The sequence below is a fragment of the Microcaecilia unicolor genome, chromosome 1, assembly GCF_901765095.1.
Source record: "Microcaecilia unicolor chromosome 1, aMicUni1.1, whole genome shotgun sequence".
NCBI classification, from domain to species: Eukaryota; Metazoa; Chordata; class Amphibia; order Gymnophiona; family Siphonopidae; genus Microcaecilia; species Microcaecilia unicolor.
In genome coordinates, this window is record NC_044031.1 from 387,471,761 (window position 1) to 387,490,420 (window position 18,660).

The following is an 18,660-nucleotide window of genomic DNA, read 5'->3' on the forward strand; positions in this document are numbered from 1 at the left end:
TAGGGGATATTGGTAAGCTGTCCCCTTCCCCTCATCTGACAAGCAAAACAAGATATGGGGTTCACTTTTAAAATTAAATCTTAATTAACAAGTAGTATACACAGAAATGGCTAAATTCTAGAAAGGGCACCAAAGTTAGACACTGGGATGATGCATGCTAAGCACAAATTCTATAATGGCAGTTCCATGTTAAGAGAATAGTGTAAGTCTGCAGTTCTGAACTTGAGGCACAAAGTACTTATGCCAGTCTAAAGGCTGCTATAAATACTCGCACCAAACTGTAGGTAGTTAGGTGCATAACTAATGGTATTCTACAACCTGCACATGGAACTCTAAGGGATATCTCTGACCCACCCATGCTACTCTTAGGTCCGCACCCCCTTGCTGATGTGCTCTGTGGAAATTACACACCAAGTTTACATAATATCGACTAATGTCAGTTACACGCTGTATATTCCTTCCTATACTAGGCCTGTAAGATGGCCCTGCTAGCCATCAGATTTCCTAGTTTTGCTGTCATTAGCATAATTTTACTTTCTCCCTGCAGCAGTGGTGTTCCTAGGGGGGGCGGACACCCGGGCCGGCGCCCCGCCCCCCCGGGTGCAGCGCCCCCCCCATGCAGCGCGGACCCCCCCCCTAGCGAGAGACCCCCCCCGGGTGCATGCCGCTGGGGGGGGGGGTGCCGCAGCGCACGCCTGCTGCGAGTTTACTAACTTTGCTCGTTCGCTGCAGCTCCCTCTGCCCCGGAACAGGATGTAACCTGTTCCGGGGCAGAGGGAGCTGCAGCGAACGAGAGAAGTTAGAGAACTCTCGCAGCAGGCGCGCACCGCGGCACCCCCCAGCGGCGTGCACCCGGGGCGGACCGCCCCCCCCTTGGTACGCCACTGCCCTGCAGCTGCATGTAAGCAGAGTGCAAACTCAGGAGGAACTGAGGCTATGCGGCCCATATATGGCAGATACGCATGGATATAACCTTGATAGTGATGAGAGACTGAGGACCCTGCAAAGTCTAAGATATTCTACCGGAAATGTGTGTTCAGAGAGCAGAACACCAGGTGTTTCATACTACTTATTTGTTTTGCTGGTTTTTCATGCTGGAAGCACGAGTTACGGATAAAGCATTAGCCAATGGCCACAAAGTATGAATGTGAACACAAGCAGGAGAGGATGATAGAATAGAGGAAATTGCCATTTTTGTATATTGCTATATTGTGTAATGAAAGGAAACAGGAAAATCCATATATGATCATCAGTTAGTTTAGGAGAAATCACATGATTTAGGAGAAACAAAACATCACATATACGAAAACTGAGAAAGTTTTGCTGAGCAGTTTTTGTTATTCAGTCTTTGCCCCTGGCTTTTCTGTGTGACAACCTGCTCCAGAGAGAACAATTATTTTGTATTGGCTTAGTGAGATACCAATAAAGGTTTTTACTGGTTGCGCCTAAACCTAAGTCTGATTATCTCTCTTATTCCAGCCTCTAGGGCTGAAGAGTTTTCCCCTCCCCAGGGGCAAGGGACTGGAATACACATTTTGGCGCCCCTGGATAGGGACTTGATTGCCCCAATACATGAAACCTGGGCTATTCCTGCACCTGGTCTGTTGAGACTTATTGATAGCTCAGAGAAGGGATCCTCCGGAGTAGGCTACTTGAGAAGTGGTATTGAGTCCAGCTTAATAAGCTGAGAAGTGCCGACGTTGAAGGTACTGTAATAGGACAGGACCCCGGGAACCCCTCTTGAGGCTGGGGGAGCCAGAACTACCCTACTCAGAATCCAGCAAGGAAACGATTGGGACCCAAAACCCGGATCGGATTCCAGGAGCTGGCACCAGCAGCAGCAGTGAGGAGAATGGAGAGGCAGTAGTTACCAGGAGGGGGCGCATGAACCAGGGGAATCAGTTTCCCTGGCTTAAGAATCAGTACATAATTCCTGCCATCTATGAGAAGAGGGCTGCTTTCCTGGAGGCTTTGAAGAGAAGAGGGGCAGAGTAAAGGGAGAGAGAGGAGAGAGAGGACATGGAATGGGAAGTGAGTGAGACCGATCTACCTGCTGTTATACCCGGTGGGGAGGTACGCATGGAGGTGGAGGGGTCCAGATAAAAGACTTTGGTCTAGAGAGAAAAGCAGTGGGTGGGAGGCCACAGGGTTGTTTGTTGCTGTGCAGAGGGAGCACTGCTCTGGCCAGGAACCTCAAAGATTGGAGTTTCCTGGTTGGGGAAAAGGCAGAATTGAGCTGGTACTGCTGAGAACTAAAGCTACTGAAATCACTGGAGGTAAAAGTGTTTATTTTGGAGGGAAGGAGGAGAAGCCTATCCATTGCCTACGGGGTACAAAGGACTCCTGAAGTACTGGGACTGTTTCTTTGGGGTTTTGAGACTGGGGGATGGGGTGTACCTAAACTTGCTCATGTGCTGTGGATGTGGACTACAATAAAAGGGATTTTCCCCTCAACTGGCATTGGAGAGGTGTTTACTTTGCGGTGACTGAGAGTGGAATGCTAAGCCCGGGACGGTGGCCCAGCCCTACCGGCGAAAGAGGAAGTTTACAGTACACTTGAAAGTGTGCGTGTAAATAAGTTTGAAGCCGGCCGCTGTAAGTATTGCTATGTTTTTTTATTTAGATTTTGATGGGGGAAGTTAATTTTTAATTCTCAACTAATTTCATTGAGAGTAGGAAATGGATAGTGCATTGAAAATTGTGTGCACCAGTAATTCTTTATTGGAGAAAGAACTTGTAAATGATTTGTGGAAGCGGGAACATGATAAGAAGTCAGTGTCTGTAGTTTGCGTATGTACTGTTCTTCCCTTAATGGCTCAGGACATTAAATTGTACAATGTAAAATGCCACAAATTACTTAAGTCTAACTCTTTCTTGTCCTGGTCCAAGGAGGGATTTGTGCGAGGGCTAAAAGCTTGTCACAGCATTTATTACTGTTTGAACTTTGGAATAAAGTGAGAAACAGTGCTGGAGAGTTTATTGTACAGATAGGGAGACTATTTGTCCAGGTTTCTTGTGACGTCACTTAGAGGAAAGAGGGATATTTTTTAATTGCAAACAGTCTGTGTTACTTGATAAGAGAGAACCGTTTTATGATTAAACACTTGATCTGGGGATAGGAGAGCTATTTCTTTTTGAACATTCTTTTCCTTGCTTCCTGGCAGAGATTGTCTGGATTGAAAGCGGCGATCATTTTTTTCTTTCTTTTGCTATCCTTTCATAAGTATGTGTAGGAGTGAATGAAGTCCAGTTTGTGCTTTCTTTCAGGGGGATATCAGCTGCCTGCATATTTAGCCACATTCTTTTCTTAATTGCCCTATTTTACGTTAAGTGACAGAAACTTTACTTTAAGAGCACTAACTTTTAGCATTATAAAAGATTCCTGAACTTTATTGTTCAGAGACTTTTTCTTTGAAATAAACTGTTTTTTCTGTATTGCCTTTTGCTATCTTCTTTGAACTATGCAAATTCGTTTTGCCCATCAATTATGTCCTGCATTGAACTTCCTCTGGGACACTGTCCTTCCTTATTCCCATTATGATTTTTTTCTCACTCAAGTCTTATGGGATTATTCGGCTGTCCCTATTTCAGCTGATTTAATTGCATTTTTTTATTTAACTTACACCAAATTTATTTTTCTTTTACAGTATGTGGAATATCATTCCTTCCAACTGCTTCGTGTTTCAGGGCCCGATGCATGACAGCAGAGGAGGAATGTGATTTATACTTAAAATACAATACAATCTTTAATTTCCAAATTTGTTCACAAGACTTGCAGACATTTGTAGCCTATTTCTTGCCTGATCTATGTGAATCTTGTAAAGGTCAGCCAAGGATGCAACTTTGTCTGCTTCATTAGGATTTGTACTTTTTTACAGCTCAGTTTTATTAGATTGGGTTCAAAGCTTGCCATTAATTCTTCTGATTCTATGTAGTATGTTTAATAGCTCGATAGCTTTTACATTAACTATGACATTTCCTGACAGGCTCATGCCAGCATTTTTTTCCTGTTTTGTCTACATGTTGCACACTTTTACACTCTTGTATTTCTGATAGAATGCTAATTTTTGAGATGCAGTTTTCTTATTTCCAGATGGTTGTATGACTCCCTGATAAACAAGAGGGACCGTATTATCAGCTATAGCTTGACTGTGAGGTTTCTAAAATAAAAAAAGACAAACATGATTTCACAACATCCTGCTGGACTCTTGCCCTAATAAGATTGGACGCAACTGATTCTCCTTGCAAATTTAGTTACAAGAAATGTTTGTCTAGTGAAATATTAACATAGTAACATAGTAGTAACATAGTAAAAGACGGCAGATAAAGACCTGTACAGTCCATCCAGTTTGCCCAACAAGATAAACTCATTATACATGGCATGTGATACTTTATACGTATATCTGAGTTTGATTTCTCCTTGCCTTTCTCAGGGCACAGACTGTAGAAGTCTGCCCAGTACTGTTCTTGTACTAAGTTCTGAAGCTAACATTGAAGCCCCTTAAAATTTACACTCCAGCCCATCCCTATCTATTCAGTCACAATCAGGGCATAGACCATAGAAGTCTGCCCAGCTCCCGTTTTGTTTCCAAATTACTGGCGTCGCCACCCAATCTTCGCTAAGATTTCACGGAACCGTTCCTAATAAACAGGATTCCTTTGTGTTTATCCCACACACGCTTGAATTCCATTACTGTTTTCATCTCCACCACCTCCCGCGGGAGGACATTCCACATATCCACCACCCTCTCCGTGAAAAAATACTTCCTGACATTAGTCCTGAGTCTGTCCCCCTTCAACCTCAATTCATGTCCTCTAGCTGTTTAATTCTCAGGTCTCATGACAGAGGTATATATATGTGTGTTCTGTACCCCAGATAACTGAGATTTCAGAGAAATAACTCCCAGGAAGAGTGTATTTAGATGAGCTTTTAGATTATTAAGTTGTTAAGTTCTTTTATGTGCCTTTTTGTGCTGCTGTAGAACAGAGGAAAGTGCCTTTCTAGGCAACTGCCTAGTTTGCCCCATTTTGTATATCTTGTCCTTTCTCTCTCCATATAGGAGATGGGTTGTTCGATTTCCTATTTGGGACTGTTTTCTGAGTGGTATGCTTCCTGACTTTAATGTTTTATACTTATTTTTTCCACTATTTCAGAAAAAAGATGGATGCTTCTAAATACTATTATCATGCTAATTGTAAACAGACGGAATGTTAACATTTCATCCTCTCTCCTTGTCCTTTATGAGCTTTGTTTTGTATACATGGGGACACTGCACCTAACTGATTACTTGATGCCCTAATCGTATTTGTTCTGCAAAATACTAATTCATTTTCTTGGGCCACATGTAGAGCTTTATTTCCACTGATTTGCATTGCTAACGATAGGATACTGATGCCATTTTATTTTTTTCTTCCGAATTTTTTTTTTAATAAATGAAATGTGCATATCTAATGATTTTACGCAGAGGCTTAAACCTGGTTACTGTGAGCTGGTCACCCTTCCAGGACTCAGCCAGAGCTGACGCTGCTTAGCTTCCTTCACACACAGTCACTGCTGGGCTCTACACTTCTCGGTGATTCACCAGGACTCTGCCTCAAACACAGGGGAGCTCTCTGCCTCCTCTTCTCCTTTCACAAATGTTCACCAACACCAGACTTCTTATAACCAAAGGTTTTATTAGTTGCCATTTAACATAATCCTCGTGGCTTATTTCTTCTTTAACTCAAACATTTCTTCTTCAACTCAAACATAACAAAAAGGCATTTACTCAGAATCTTCTAATTAAACCCTTTTCAGACTTAAAGCAGTTCCTCAAACTTTCACAGTTCAAACAGCCAAACAAAAGCATTTACTTTCCCTTCTCAGAGGGTAGTGCAGCTGTCACCTTTTCAGCAGAGAGCTTCCCCAGCGCTTCCATCTCCCCCTTCCAGCTTTCCACCATTGTCTTAATAAAACTGCCTGAAAACCTCTCACACCTGGTTCAATTTCCCAATCAAGTCCTGGCTTCTCACTCTTCTGCCTAGAGTCCCTCCCCTGACTCTGATTACCTTCCTGCTGCAGTGCATTCTGGACCTTGTAGTTTCCTGCCTCCTCACAATACCCAATGAAGAGAAAACTACCATGATAAAGATTTAAATTTATGTTCTGAATTGTAGGGAGTCAAATTGTGAAGAAGATGGAAGAAATCTCCCATTCACTTTTGGGTAATTCTATGTGGAAGGTTACAGAGATGTTCAAGTAAATGATTTGTAACGAGAAATTGTAACGTTATTAGCTGCCAATGTGCAAGTTGTGTGCACTGTTTATCAGGAGTGCATGCTAGTATATTAAGTAGTATGTTTAGAAAGTGAACTGTAAGTTAGAAGGTTTGTGGAAGTGAATATATGTGGAAGTGTTTGAACAGGAATATGTATATGAATTATGATACTCTTTAGGGATAGGCCAGAATAACAATTGATTTTCTTCTGAATTAAATATAACTAGAACTAAATAAAGCATAACATCTGAGCACAGCATTGAGCTAATGGCATTTTGTTTAGGAACTGGACAGACATTCAGTGAATTGTTATCCTTTATGACCTGAAGCCTAAACAGTGGCCCTCATTGCCCTGCTCTGTTTCATTGATTTATTGTTTGGAGTCCTTTTTCAGGTTCGCCAAACTGTCCTTTCACCTTAGTTGACACCTTCCAGTATAAGCAGGACCTCAAATCTTTTGAACCCTGACTGTGTGCCCATTGCCAGCACTAATCTTCACTGCAATTGTATTAAGACTGCTGCTTCACAATTCCAGAACCAAGCCTGACCACTGCAGTCTCATTTGTCCTCACAATTGTCTGCCTATCACTGCAATGAACTTTTTAAAGTGACACTTTCTGGACTGCTTTCTAGTTGTGTAACTTTTACAATTACAGACTTTTTCTTATTTTCTTCTTCCTGTGCTTAGTATTTGTTTTTTTCTGTATTGCTCTTACTTTTTATGGTGTCTTCAGTATTGTATTATGTTGCAACTGCTATGCTACTAAGGTTTAAATTATTAATGGTCCATCCATTCTTCATGAAATGTTTTCTTTAATTAATGCTACTCCTTTGTAATATCAACCTCTCCAACACATCGTTTTTGTCCCATTACCGATATATTTTTATTATTAATTTTACCTATATTGTTTTGGGGTTTATTTAACCCTTGTGTCCTTTGTCTCTGAGCACTTGGTATGACACTCCCTGAAGAACCCAGTCCCTCACCATCTTGTGTGCTGTCCAGGGCCTATTAGGATCAGTCTCTTTGTACAACAAGCCCCCTTTCCATAGGATACGATTTTTACAAATCTCATTGGTTGGCTGACCAGCCCTCTGCCTCAAGATTTCCAGGTCAGGTTCAGAGTGTTGTGCCTCCTGAAGGGTCTCTGCTGGTGACTCTGACAAATCAGGGTCATCAGTCTGATCAATAGGTGTGTCAGGCTGTTCCATACTCATGGCTCCAGTCACCGCTGGAACTGGTGCTGCTGGAAGCACTGGAGCGCCTCCTGTCGCTTGGTCAGCTGGTTCCACCTGGACAGGCTCAGGATCTGGAACTGCAGAGGTGATCTCTGCTACTTCTGCTTGTTGGTTTTTCCTGGTCTGACTACACACAGCATTGGTATCGGCATGTTTTTCATTATGCCTACTTCTCTGTATCTAGGCTTGGTACCCCAATCCAGGAATACTCGAGTAATGGGTACAGTCTCTCTGGATCCATTGGCTAGCACTACCTCTGCAGTGCGCCCTGGAAGAATAGCATCTTCTGGCACTAGTTCTGGTTGTAACAAAGTCATGCTAGAGCCAATGTCCACAAGCCCAGCCACCTGTTTCTGATTCACAGTTACTGGGGTGCTGTAGTGTTGTGGAAATCCATCTGCTTTCTTGTTTGATGAATGGCCAGTAACTGTTTGTGCTGTGGCAACTATGCGGGTCTCCATGGTACTGGAGCCACTCATGAAAGCCGCCAGGCTTGGTGTAGGAACTGGAATGCTCCTTAGTGCAGGCTTGGGATTATCTGGGCAATCCGCTTTGAAATGTCATGTGCGTCCACACTGGTAACAAGGATGTTCATGCTTAAAGTCTTTATGTTTTGGGGGAACACTGGAGGGTTTGCTGACAGTCTCTGAGGTTGCAGGGATATTTGGCTTAGGGCCCTGGCTGCCCTTAGATCCCGGCTGCTGCGGATAAGGATGGCTTCTCTTTGCCAACCAGGGGCAGTTAGCCATAAAGATGTCAGCCAACTCAGCCGCCTTCTCTGGAGTATGGGGCTGGTGATCTTGAACATGTTCCCTGGCCTCTAGACAACAACACTGCAGAAACTGCACCAGGGCAGTGGGTAAAAAACCAGGAGTCCCAGAGTGAAGATGAACCAAACTTTATTAATCAGTATATTGATTCGACACAACGTTGTGTTTCAGCCAAAGGGCCTACATCAGGAGTCTACAAATAAAAACAATATATAAACAAAATATAAAAGAATGTATAAAAAATATATAAGATAACACCAAAAAACAAATGATAATACGTATATAATCTGAATACTGTGCAAATATAATGTGATATGAAATGAGAAAATAAAGAACAAAACAGCAAGAGCATTCATATGATATGAAACATGACCATTTTGATAGTAAATAAAGCTTAAAACATATATATGACAAATATAAAATTTAAATGCTATACAAATGTGATGTAATTTAAAATGAAAAGCTAATGTAAAGAACAAAAGAGCAAGAGTATTCATATAACATAAAACATAATAATAGTAAATAAAACCTAAAAGTATATATGGCAAATTGAATGACATTGATATGAATAAATACTTCCATTTTCTAAAAAAATGAACATACACAAAGTGAAACAATCCAGAGAAAAAGTAGGACAAACCTAAATACTGGAGTGGAGAACGATAACGATGATCCAGAATTAGCAATGTTGTAAAATACAGTCTGTATTGCAGTGGTCTGTTTTAGGTTTTATTTACTACTAGTAAAAAAGCCCCGTTTCTGATGCAAATGAAACGGGGGCTAGCAATGTTTTCTTCTGTGTGCATGTGGGAGTGTGTGTGTCCCTGCCCTCTGGCCTCTCTCCCCTCCCCCCTCTGAGTCCTTCACTGTTACAGAGCCAGCGATTTGATTTCGTGCTCTGCTGTTTTCCTTCACTGACTGTGTTACAGAGAGGGCGGGGCAGACACTCATAGGGAAACTGGATATCTCGCCCCCTTCACACTTCCGGCTGGAGGCTTCATAGAACGTTGGTGTTGCCTTTTATATAGAGAGATTATTATGTTTCATGTTATATGAATGCTCTTGCTGTTTTGTTCTTTACATTAGCTTTTCATTTTAAATTACATCACATTTGTATAGCATTTAAATTTTATATTTGTCATATATATGTTTTAAGCTTTATTTACTATCAAAATGGCCATGTTTCATATCATATGAATGCTCTTGCTGTTTTGTTCTTTATTTTCTCATTTCAAATCACATTATATTTGTACAGTATTCAGATTATATATGTATTATCATTTGTTTTTTGGTGTTATCTTATATAATTTTTTACACATTCTTTTATATTTTGTTTATATATTGTTTTTATTTGTAGACTCCTGATGTAGGCCCTTTGGCCGAAACACAACGTTGTGTCGAGTCAATATACTGATTAATAAAGTTTGGTTCATCTTCACTCTGGGACTCCTGGTTTTTTACCCACTGCTTTGTTGTGTTGTGACTATCCGTGGGACTGGATTCTCTACTGAAACTGCTCCAGGACCATTAGGGTTTGGCAGTCCTCCAGGGTTTTAACCTCAGCTCCATTGAGCCACCGCTGATGCTGGTATCTTAGCTGAATCACAAACTCGCTGTATCATCCACCCCCTTTTGTAAAGTCCGGAACTTTAGTCTATAGGTCTCGGGGATAATAGCATAATGGTTCAACAAGGCTTTGTGCACCTCCTCAAACTGGGAGCAGGTCTCTGTGGACAGTCCTTGGAATGCCTCAAGTGCTCAACCAGTGAGCTTTCCTCCCAGATAGCGCATCCAGTCTTTCTGAGGAATCTCATTGAGGCGGCAAATTTTTTCAAAGGCAGTTAGATATCCATCAATGTTACCCAGGGCTTTTTTTGAGGGGGTACTTGGGGGTACTGAGTATCGGCACCTTTTCTATTGTCTGTTAAAACTGACCCATGGTCCCCAAGTTTTAATGAAAGAGCTCAGGCTCTACACACCAATTCTGCCTTGTCATAGATTCTGTGACTGGTTGCAGGGGTCCTGGCTATTGTGGAGTGGGGTCCCTCAGTGATCACCTCACCCCTGAAGGGGTGGCCAGGCATTTGAGTACCGGCACCTTTTTTGCTAGAAAAAAACACACTGATGTCACCTCTGGTATCATCAAACTGTGAAGTTGGGCTCAATCCGGGCTGCGAAACCTGCCTTGGGCTTGGCTCAGGGGTTAGCCTGGAGCCTTGGATGAGATCCATTTCCATCTTTAATTTCTGCAACTGGAACTCCCGCTTCTCGTGCTGCAGCTGGAATTCATGCTGCTGTTCCCATTCCTCACTCTGCTGTTCCCGTTCCTCATACTGCAACTGATATAGCCGAAATTGCTCTATCATATAGATCTGCCAGATCTGAGTTGGTGTGGCATCTGGCCCTTCCAAGTCACGAGCCATTGTCCACAAGGAGTCTGCTCTCCCGTCAGAAATCTGTGCAGACTGGTCCTGCGCTTCCTCCTCGCTGAGGCCATCCAGTTGCTCTTGTGTTAGGACAGGCAACTCCAGTGTCTGCTGGCCACTGCAAGTCACCATCAGCACACTGCTAATCTCCTAATACTACAAAAAAAAAAAAAAAAACTAAACAAGAAACAGACCCAGTTATTGCTGCACTTGTTCACTGTGCTGTGTCTGGAGGTTAAAGATAAAAAGACTCTGAACCACTCAGTGGATGGTGAACCTCACTCCAGCAAGCCAAACCACCACAAGGGTGGAGGTACACAAATTCCTACGAAAAGTAGAATCTGAGGAAAGGGGGAGTAGGAGGAGTAGGCTCTTGAACAACACTAGTAGACGACGTAGATTAGGAACAATCTCTTTATTTAAATATACACTCGACTCAACACAGCTGTGTTTCGGCACTACAGACGCCTTCTTCAGGAGTCTAGGAAATAAAACCAAACAATGGTATTATAACAAACATGCAGAACAAAAGTAAAATAAGTGTAGAACGTTAAATGTGTGATAAACATAAATTCCATGTAGAATTAAAAAATTAATAAAAACATTTTTTATAAAAAAATTTTTTTTATAAAAAAAATTATTAGTATTGCAGAAATGCTATAATATATATACACATAGTAGATGACGGCAGAAAAAAGACCTGCACGGTCCATCCAGTCTGCCCAACAAGACAACTCATGTGTGCTACTTTTGTGTATTCCCTACTTTGATTTGTACCTGTGCTCTTCAGGGCACAGACCGTATAAGTCTGCCCAGCACTAGCCCCGCCTCCCAACCACCGGCTCTGGCATAGACCGTATAAGTCTGCCCAGCACTATCCCCGCCTCCCACCAGCGGCTCTGGCACAGACCGTATAAGTCTGCCCAGCGCTATCCCTGCCTCCCAACCTCCAGTCCTGCCTCCCACCACTGGCTCTGGCACAGACCGTATAAGTCTGCCCCGCACTATCCCCGCCTCCCAACCTCTAGCCCCGCCTCCCACTACCGGCTCTGCTATCCAATCTCGGTTAAGCTCCTGAGGATCCTTTCCTTCTGAACAGGATTCCTTTATGTTTATCCCACGCATGTTTGAATTCCGTTACCGTTTTCCTCTCCACCACCTCCCGCGGGAGGGCATTCCAAGCATCCACCACTCTCTCCGTGTACACATATACATACATACATACATACATATATATATATATATATATATATATATATATATATATATATATATATATATATATACACATATACATATACATACATATACATACATATAAAATCCATACATGTAAAAATACATCTACTCAAACATATATGTATATATAGTTTTCAAATATATAATAAATACTTAAATTATTAAAAAATATTAGATTATATATAACATATGATAAAGGTGTTGTATATTACCAATCAAAGAAGGATGACATCTAAAAATTAGCAGAAAAAACATCAAAATGAAGTATAACGAAAAAACTCAAAATACAGTGAAATAAATAAATAAAACACACTTACAACCAATTAGTAAATAATATATGATATATATGATGTAACCATATAAGTATCATAAATAAACTGACCTTGTGATATATAAATATACGAATATTAAGCTCAAAGAGAATGAAAGCAAGGCTTCTGCTACAATTGTAATCCTATAGATAAAGCAGAAAACGCTCAGTTATTTATGGCAACATGGCAGGCTTAAAGAATATGTTTTGAATATATATATATAAAAGGGTGTATATGCATATATCAGAAAATCAATGCATAAAGTTTAGTATCAAACAATATCTGCGCACATCCTATCCACAAATACACCAATATTCCAAAAAAAGTCTCAAGAAAAAAATATATATAATATGGCACAAATGTTGAAAAAAACTAATTTGTAAAAATTAATGCATAATTTAGTGAGCACACAGGACCTCCGTTATTCTGTGCTCAGAAAAGATATAAATATAATAAAAATAAATAAATAAAAGAGTCTGTGATGCGAATACCCAAAATAGATGGTGCAGATTTTATCCTGTGCTGTTTATGTTTCAAAGTTTTTATTGATGATGTCACAGATTAATACAGTTCTTTGATTAAATACATAACAGTTTTAACTTTGTCAGTCCTATGTACACCAATCCGCTACCATTATCATCAAATTGATTTACAGTTTTCTTCCCAGTTCCCCCCCTCCCCCCCTTAATACTGTCTTTAACCTATTCCTTATTCCAAAATAGAGTAATAAACATCAATAAACATTATCCGCCATCCGCACTTTCCAAGAATAATAACTTGTATTTGCGTTGCGGTTAACCCCTTATCTAATATCTCCCTCCCTTCCATCCCCTTCCCCCTCCCCCCCTTTTCCATGAAATATTCCACCTTCACTTCCTGAGCCATTCAGTTGCTTCACCCACTCTTATCCTGTGCTGTTTAAAACTAAACATCATAATAGATGCAGCACCTGATGTTAAAAAATAAAAATACAAAGACAAAGAATCCACTCTTTAGATGTATAGTTGCAGGATAAGTAAACTGTAATGAAGGACTTACCACTGCTGATGCAGGAAAAAAAGCTCAGCATATTCAATTGCACTTCTGTGAAGTCAAAAGGGGCGTGTTCACAGTAAGTCCGTTTTATAAGAGAAAAAGCCCGCCAAAAGGAGCAATCAGCTGTGCAGGCTTAAAGTATAATGAGTAGCACTCAGTATGACGTATCTTGTTTGAAAAAAATCATCAAAGACAGTATAATTTTAAAATGTAGAACTGATGCACCAGTACTATGGATAAAGAGAGTGACAAGCACAATGGATATATCATTTCAAAATGCCAAAAGATAAAAATAAAAATGAAAAAATAAAATAAAATAAATAAACATAGGGCAGCAGTGGGATTTGAACCAGCCACCTCAGAACTACAAGCCAGATGCATTAACCACTAGGCTATTTCTCCAGTGAAATGCGAGCAATAAAAAAAGTCTTTAAAAGATGAAATATACATGTATTAGTATAAAGATCAATGCTAAAAATGTAGAAGTATATGATTATATATATAAAAAAATATATAAATTTGGATTAATTCATTATGCACTCATCACTTTCATATTTAAATAGCAAAGGATTTTTTATAATATCAAAAATAAATATCAAATGTGAAAAATGATGGTGAAAATACAATATTGGAAAACGTTAGATAAGTCAAAAAATAAAAAATAATATAAACCAAAAAAGGAATAATAATAATAATAATACTAAAACCGAAACAAGATATAGTACGAAAAATGAATGTGAACTTAAAAAATTAGTAATATAAAACTGCATATATCCCATTAAAAAAAAAAATCACAAGAAATGCTTGTATTCTATCTCTATATTTAATCCAAAGGGTTCTGAAGGCTGTAAATTAAAAATCAACTTCTGTTCTTCCTGAAGTAGCATCTTATCTGTGATGTTCCTACGCCAGTTCTTCTTGAATGTTTTAATAACAAAAAAAAAAATTTTTAGGTCCAATATTGAATGATCCTTCTGCTTCCAGTGTGCTATCAAAGGTGCTGATACAACTTCTCTCCTCAAGCAACTGCGGTGTTCAATAATTCTGGTTTTGACTGGTCTCTTGTCTTACCAATATAGACCCGAGGACAGGGGCACATAATGGCATAAATAACATTGGAAGTGGTACAATCTGAAACATGTCTCAATGTATATATTTTTTGTGTACTTGGATTCAAAAATTCTGTAATCTCCATGGTGTGTTCGCAAACGCTGCATCTTCCACACTTCTTATGTCCCCAGGGTACACTGTCTGCATTATATGACACTGTCTCTGGAAGACATGAGGGAACCAAAAATTCTCTGAGATTCTTCTCCCGGGAATAAGCAACGACTAGACGTTTGTCTTTAAAGCATTCGTGTCCCTCTAAAATGTGCCAATGATGTCTGATAGAGGATTGAATGTGTCTCGCCAGATGTGAGAACTTATGTGTACAAACAATGTCAGGGGCTTGTTTGTCAGGTCTGGGGGCAGGTAGAGCATCTCTGTCTTCAAACACTGCTCTCTGAAAGCCAGTTTCAATATGTTTCTTGGGATAGCCTCTACTTTTAAAACGCTGTGCCATCTTACTGGATTGAACTGTAAAGTCATCAAAGTCTGCGCAAATCCTTCTGAGTCTTAAAAATTGACATAATGGTAGATTCTTCTTCAATGTGTGATGATGATAACTGTTAAAATGTAAAAATGCATTGCGATCAGTAGATTTTCTAAAAAGAGAAGTAATAAAATGATAATTATCTTTCCTAATTAATAAATCTAAAAAGCTAATTTCTTTTTGGTCGTATTGCATTTTAAAATGGAGATGTGGATCCTGTGTATTTATCCACTCAAAGAAAAGGTTCAATTCCCGTGTGTCCCCTTTCCATACCAGGAAAATGTCGTCTATGTATCGTTTATACAAAATAATATTATGTTTATAGGGGTGTTCCTTCAAAAATTGTTTTTCAAAATGTGCTACATAGAGGTTAGCTATGTCCGGAGCCATGGGAGATCCCATAGCCGTGCCTCTAATTTGTTGATAAAAATTATTTTGAAAACAAAAAGAATTATTGGTTAATGCGATACTTGCGCATGTCAGGATAAATCTATTAGGTATTCGTTTGTAGGTTGTGCGATTCTTAAGTGTCTCTTCAATGATCTGCAAGGCTTCGAATTGAGGAATATTTGTATACAATGCTTCAATATCAAGAGTAACCATAAGAGTGTTATCAAGATCACTGTCAAATTCTTGTAGTAAATTTATCATATGCGTAGAATCTCGTACATATGAGGGTATTTGTGGAACGTATGGTCTTAAAAAGAAATCAACAAATACTGTTAAAGGTTCTAGAACAAATAATTGGAATTATGGGATCTGATATCTTAAGAAAATTAGATTCTTTGGAGGTGATATATCCTGCTTTTGTGGCAAAATCAACGACCAATTCAATTTCCTTTTCCAAATCTGATGTGGGATCTGATGGTAAGGGTGCATAGTAATTTCTGTCATTGATTTGTTTTTCTATTTCAGCAACATAATCTGATCGATCCAAAATCACAACTCCACCCCCTTTGTCAGCGGGTTTAATCACTTTTGCAGTATTATTAGCCAGGCCTTTAATTGCAGATTTTTCTTTTTTAGTGAGGTTATAAAAACGGGGTCTCTTCTGTTGCTCAATTTTTCGCAGGTCCTGTTCAATACATGAATTAAATGCATGTATTAATGGATCGATGGGGCCTGATGGAATACAAGCAGAGGGTCGTTTGACGACAGATCGGTCTGTATTTGTGGGTTGATCAGAAAAACATTGGATAATCTGAAGTTTCCTAGAAAATTTAAACAGGTCTACTCTTGTTTGAAATGCATTATAAGGTGCAGTTGGTACAAAGGTGAGACCTTTTTGCAAAACTGATTTTTCAGTGCTATTTAAAGGATAATTAGATAAATTAAAAACTGGAATATCTACCTCCATCTCTCTCGTCGTGTGTGTGCCCTGTTCGCTGGCAAGTATGGGCGACCGAATCCTCTCCCTCATCCTCTCCAAGTTCCCCTCGTTCCCAATGTTGTCTGTATATGGAAAGGTTCTTGTGTCGGATGAGTCGCCCTGTACATCTGATTTTGAAACCGTGGAGGAATCTCCCTGGTGTCCTTGGGCCAAATCTTCTCTAAAAAAGATGTCTGAGAGGACTGCACATTCTGGGCAAGTAATGATCTCAAAATACCCTGATTAGGCAAACCCTGTGGAATAGGTGACTCGATAGGACTGTTAAGGGGTGATGTAAAAAGATCCTCCGAATCACTCCTGATGCGTTTTCTGCTTTGTTCTACAGGATTCTGCACACTCATACGAGGTACATGTAGAGTACCTTGATTAATAGGATTATTCCTTTTAGAAACAAAATATGGTTTAGCTTTTGAAAAAGGATAGAGTGAACCTTTTTTATAATCACTTTCATCCCTTATGAATTTCTTCTTCTTTATATCTTTTACAATTGTAGCAGAAGCCTTGCTTTCATTCTCTTTGAGCTTAATATTCGTATATTTATATATCACAAGGTCAGTTTATTTATGATACTTAACTTATATGGTTACATCATATATTATTTACTAATTGGTTGTAAGTGTGTTTTATTTATTTATTTCACTGTATTTTGAGTTTTTTCGTTATAATTCATTTTGATGTTTTTTCTGCTAATTTTTAGATGTCATCCTTCTTTGATTGGTAATATACAACACCTTTATCGTATGTTATATATAATCTAATATTTTTTAATAATTTAATAATTTAAATATTTATTATATATTTGAAAACTATATAAAAATATATGTTTGAGTATATGTATTTTTACATGTATGGATTTTATATGTATGTGTATGTATATGTGTGTATATATATATATATATATATATATATATATATATATATATATATGTGTGTGTGTATATATATTATAGCATTTCTGCAATACTAATAATTTTTTTTATAAAAAATGTTTTTATTAATTTTTTAATTCAACATGGAATTTATGTTTATCACAAATTTAACATTCTACACTTATTTTACTTTTGTTCTGCATGTTTGTTATATTACCATTGTTTGGTTTTATTTCATAGACTCCTGAAGAAGGCGTCTGTAGCGCCGAAACACAGCTGTGTTGAGTCGAGTGTATATTTAAATAAAGAGATTGTTCCTAATCTACGTCGCCTACTAGTGTTGTTCAAGAGCCTACTCCTCCTACTCCCCCTTTCCTCAGAACCTCACTCCACACACTGACAATCCCACCATACTGCCACCAAAAAAGGAGGACAAGGATCAGTCACGAAATGCCTAACTACCCACCTGAGGTTACCCCGTGGCCACTTAGAAGGTCTATCCCCAGCACAGCTCAGATCCACCTGCACCTGCCATTCATGCTCTACATTAGCGCCCTCCTCCCACTGACTGAGTCACAACCATCTCTGGGTGAGTCTCCCGCTCTCCAATTATTCCCAGTGATTGCTAGGTTACTGGAGCCACACTTTCAGTAGTCCCACAGTTCCCAGAAAGCACTCACAGACCAAACACACAAACCATCAGGATTCTTTATCAGCTCAGACAGGCAGAACAAACAAATGTGTTTATTCTCAGAACTTGGAACGGTGGACAAAACAATGTGCAATTAGCAAATAGAAACAAGTAACTGAAAAATGGATCAATTAGAAAACTAAATAAACATTTGTATACTTCCTAGAAAGTACCTGGGGAGATCAGGACATATATAGCTATTCACTAGTTATCAAATATAACTGTTTTTTTACAGGGCTTCAGCAAAGAGCTTTCTCTTTCTCTCTCTCTTCGCCAGGGCTGAAACTAAACTCAAAACCTGTAAAGTGCAAATGAGATGAGCTCCTGGGCCCAGGGCCGGTCTTAGCAAGTGCGGCGCCCTATGCAGACCAATTTGGTGGGGCCCCATCCTAGCCCCGCCCCAATGTAACCCCGCCCCACCCCATTGATAAGATTATTCCATTTTTAGAACATTTTTAATGAAATTTCAAATAAAGACAAATGAAGCTAAACTTGTACAAAAAACTGATTGAAATAATAAGCACAATGCTATCATGAAACCTCCCCTCCCCAGAAATTATTCAGTTCAAGTCCACTACAATTAGTAGTTCCAATTCTCATAACAAAGGAGAATAAAGGAAAAATATTAAGAAAAGATTCAGTACTTTCAAATTCCCCTATTACTCTGTAACCCATATATGCAATAAAATAAAAATGAAATGAAAAGATATACAATAAAATTAAGTGATGTGTAAAATATAATGTACAATATAAAAACATATAGACCACCAAGGTATTAAAATTGTTTTAAAATATATACCACAACTCTCTGAGTCAAGAAGACTCCGACTCTGTCTGTC

At 39.3% G+C, this 18,660-nt stretch overlaps 1 protein-coding gene across 1 annotated transcript in view; it reads right to left on the reverse strand.

Moving 5' to 3' along the window:
- DMC1 (DNA meiotic recombinase 1) overlaps positions 1-18,660 on the reverse strand; it is a 506,546-nt gene that overhangs the window by 30,580 nt on the left and 457,306 nt on the right. The window lies entirely within an intron of this gene.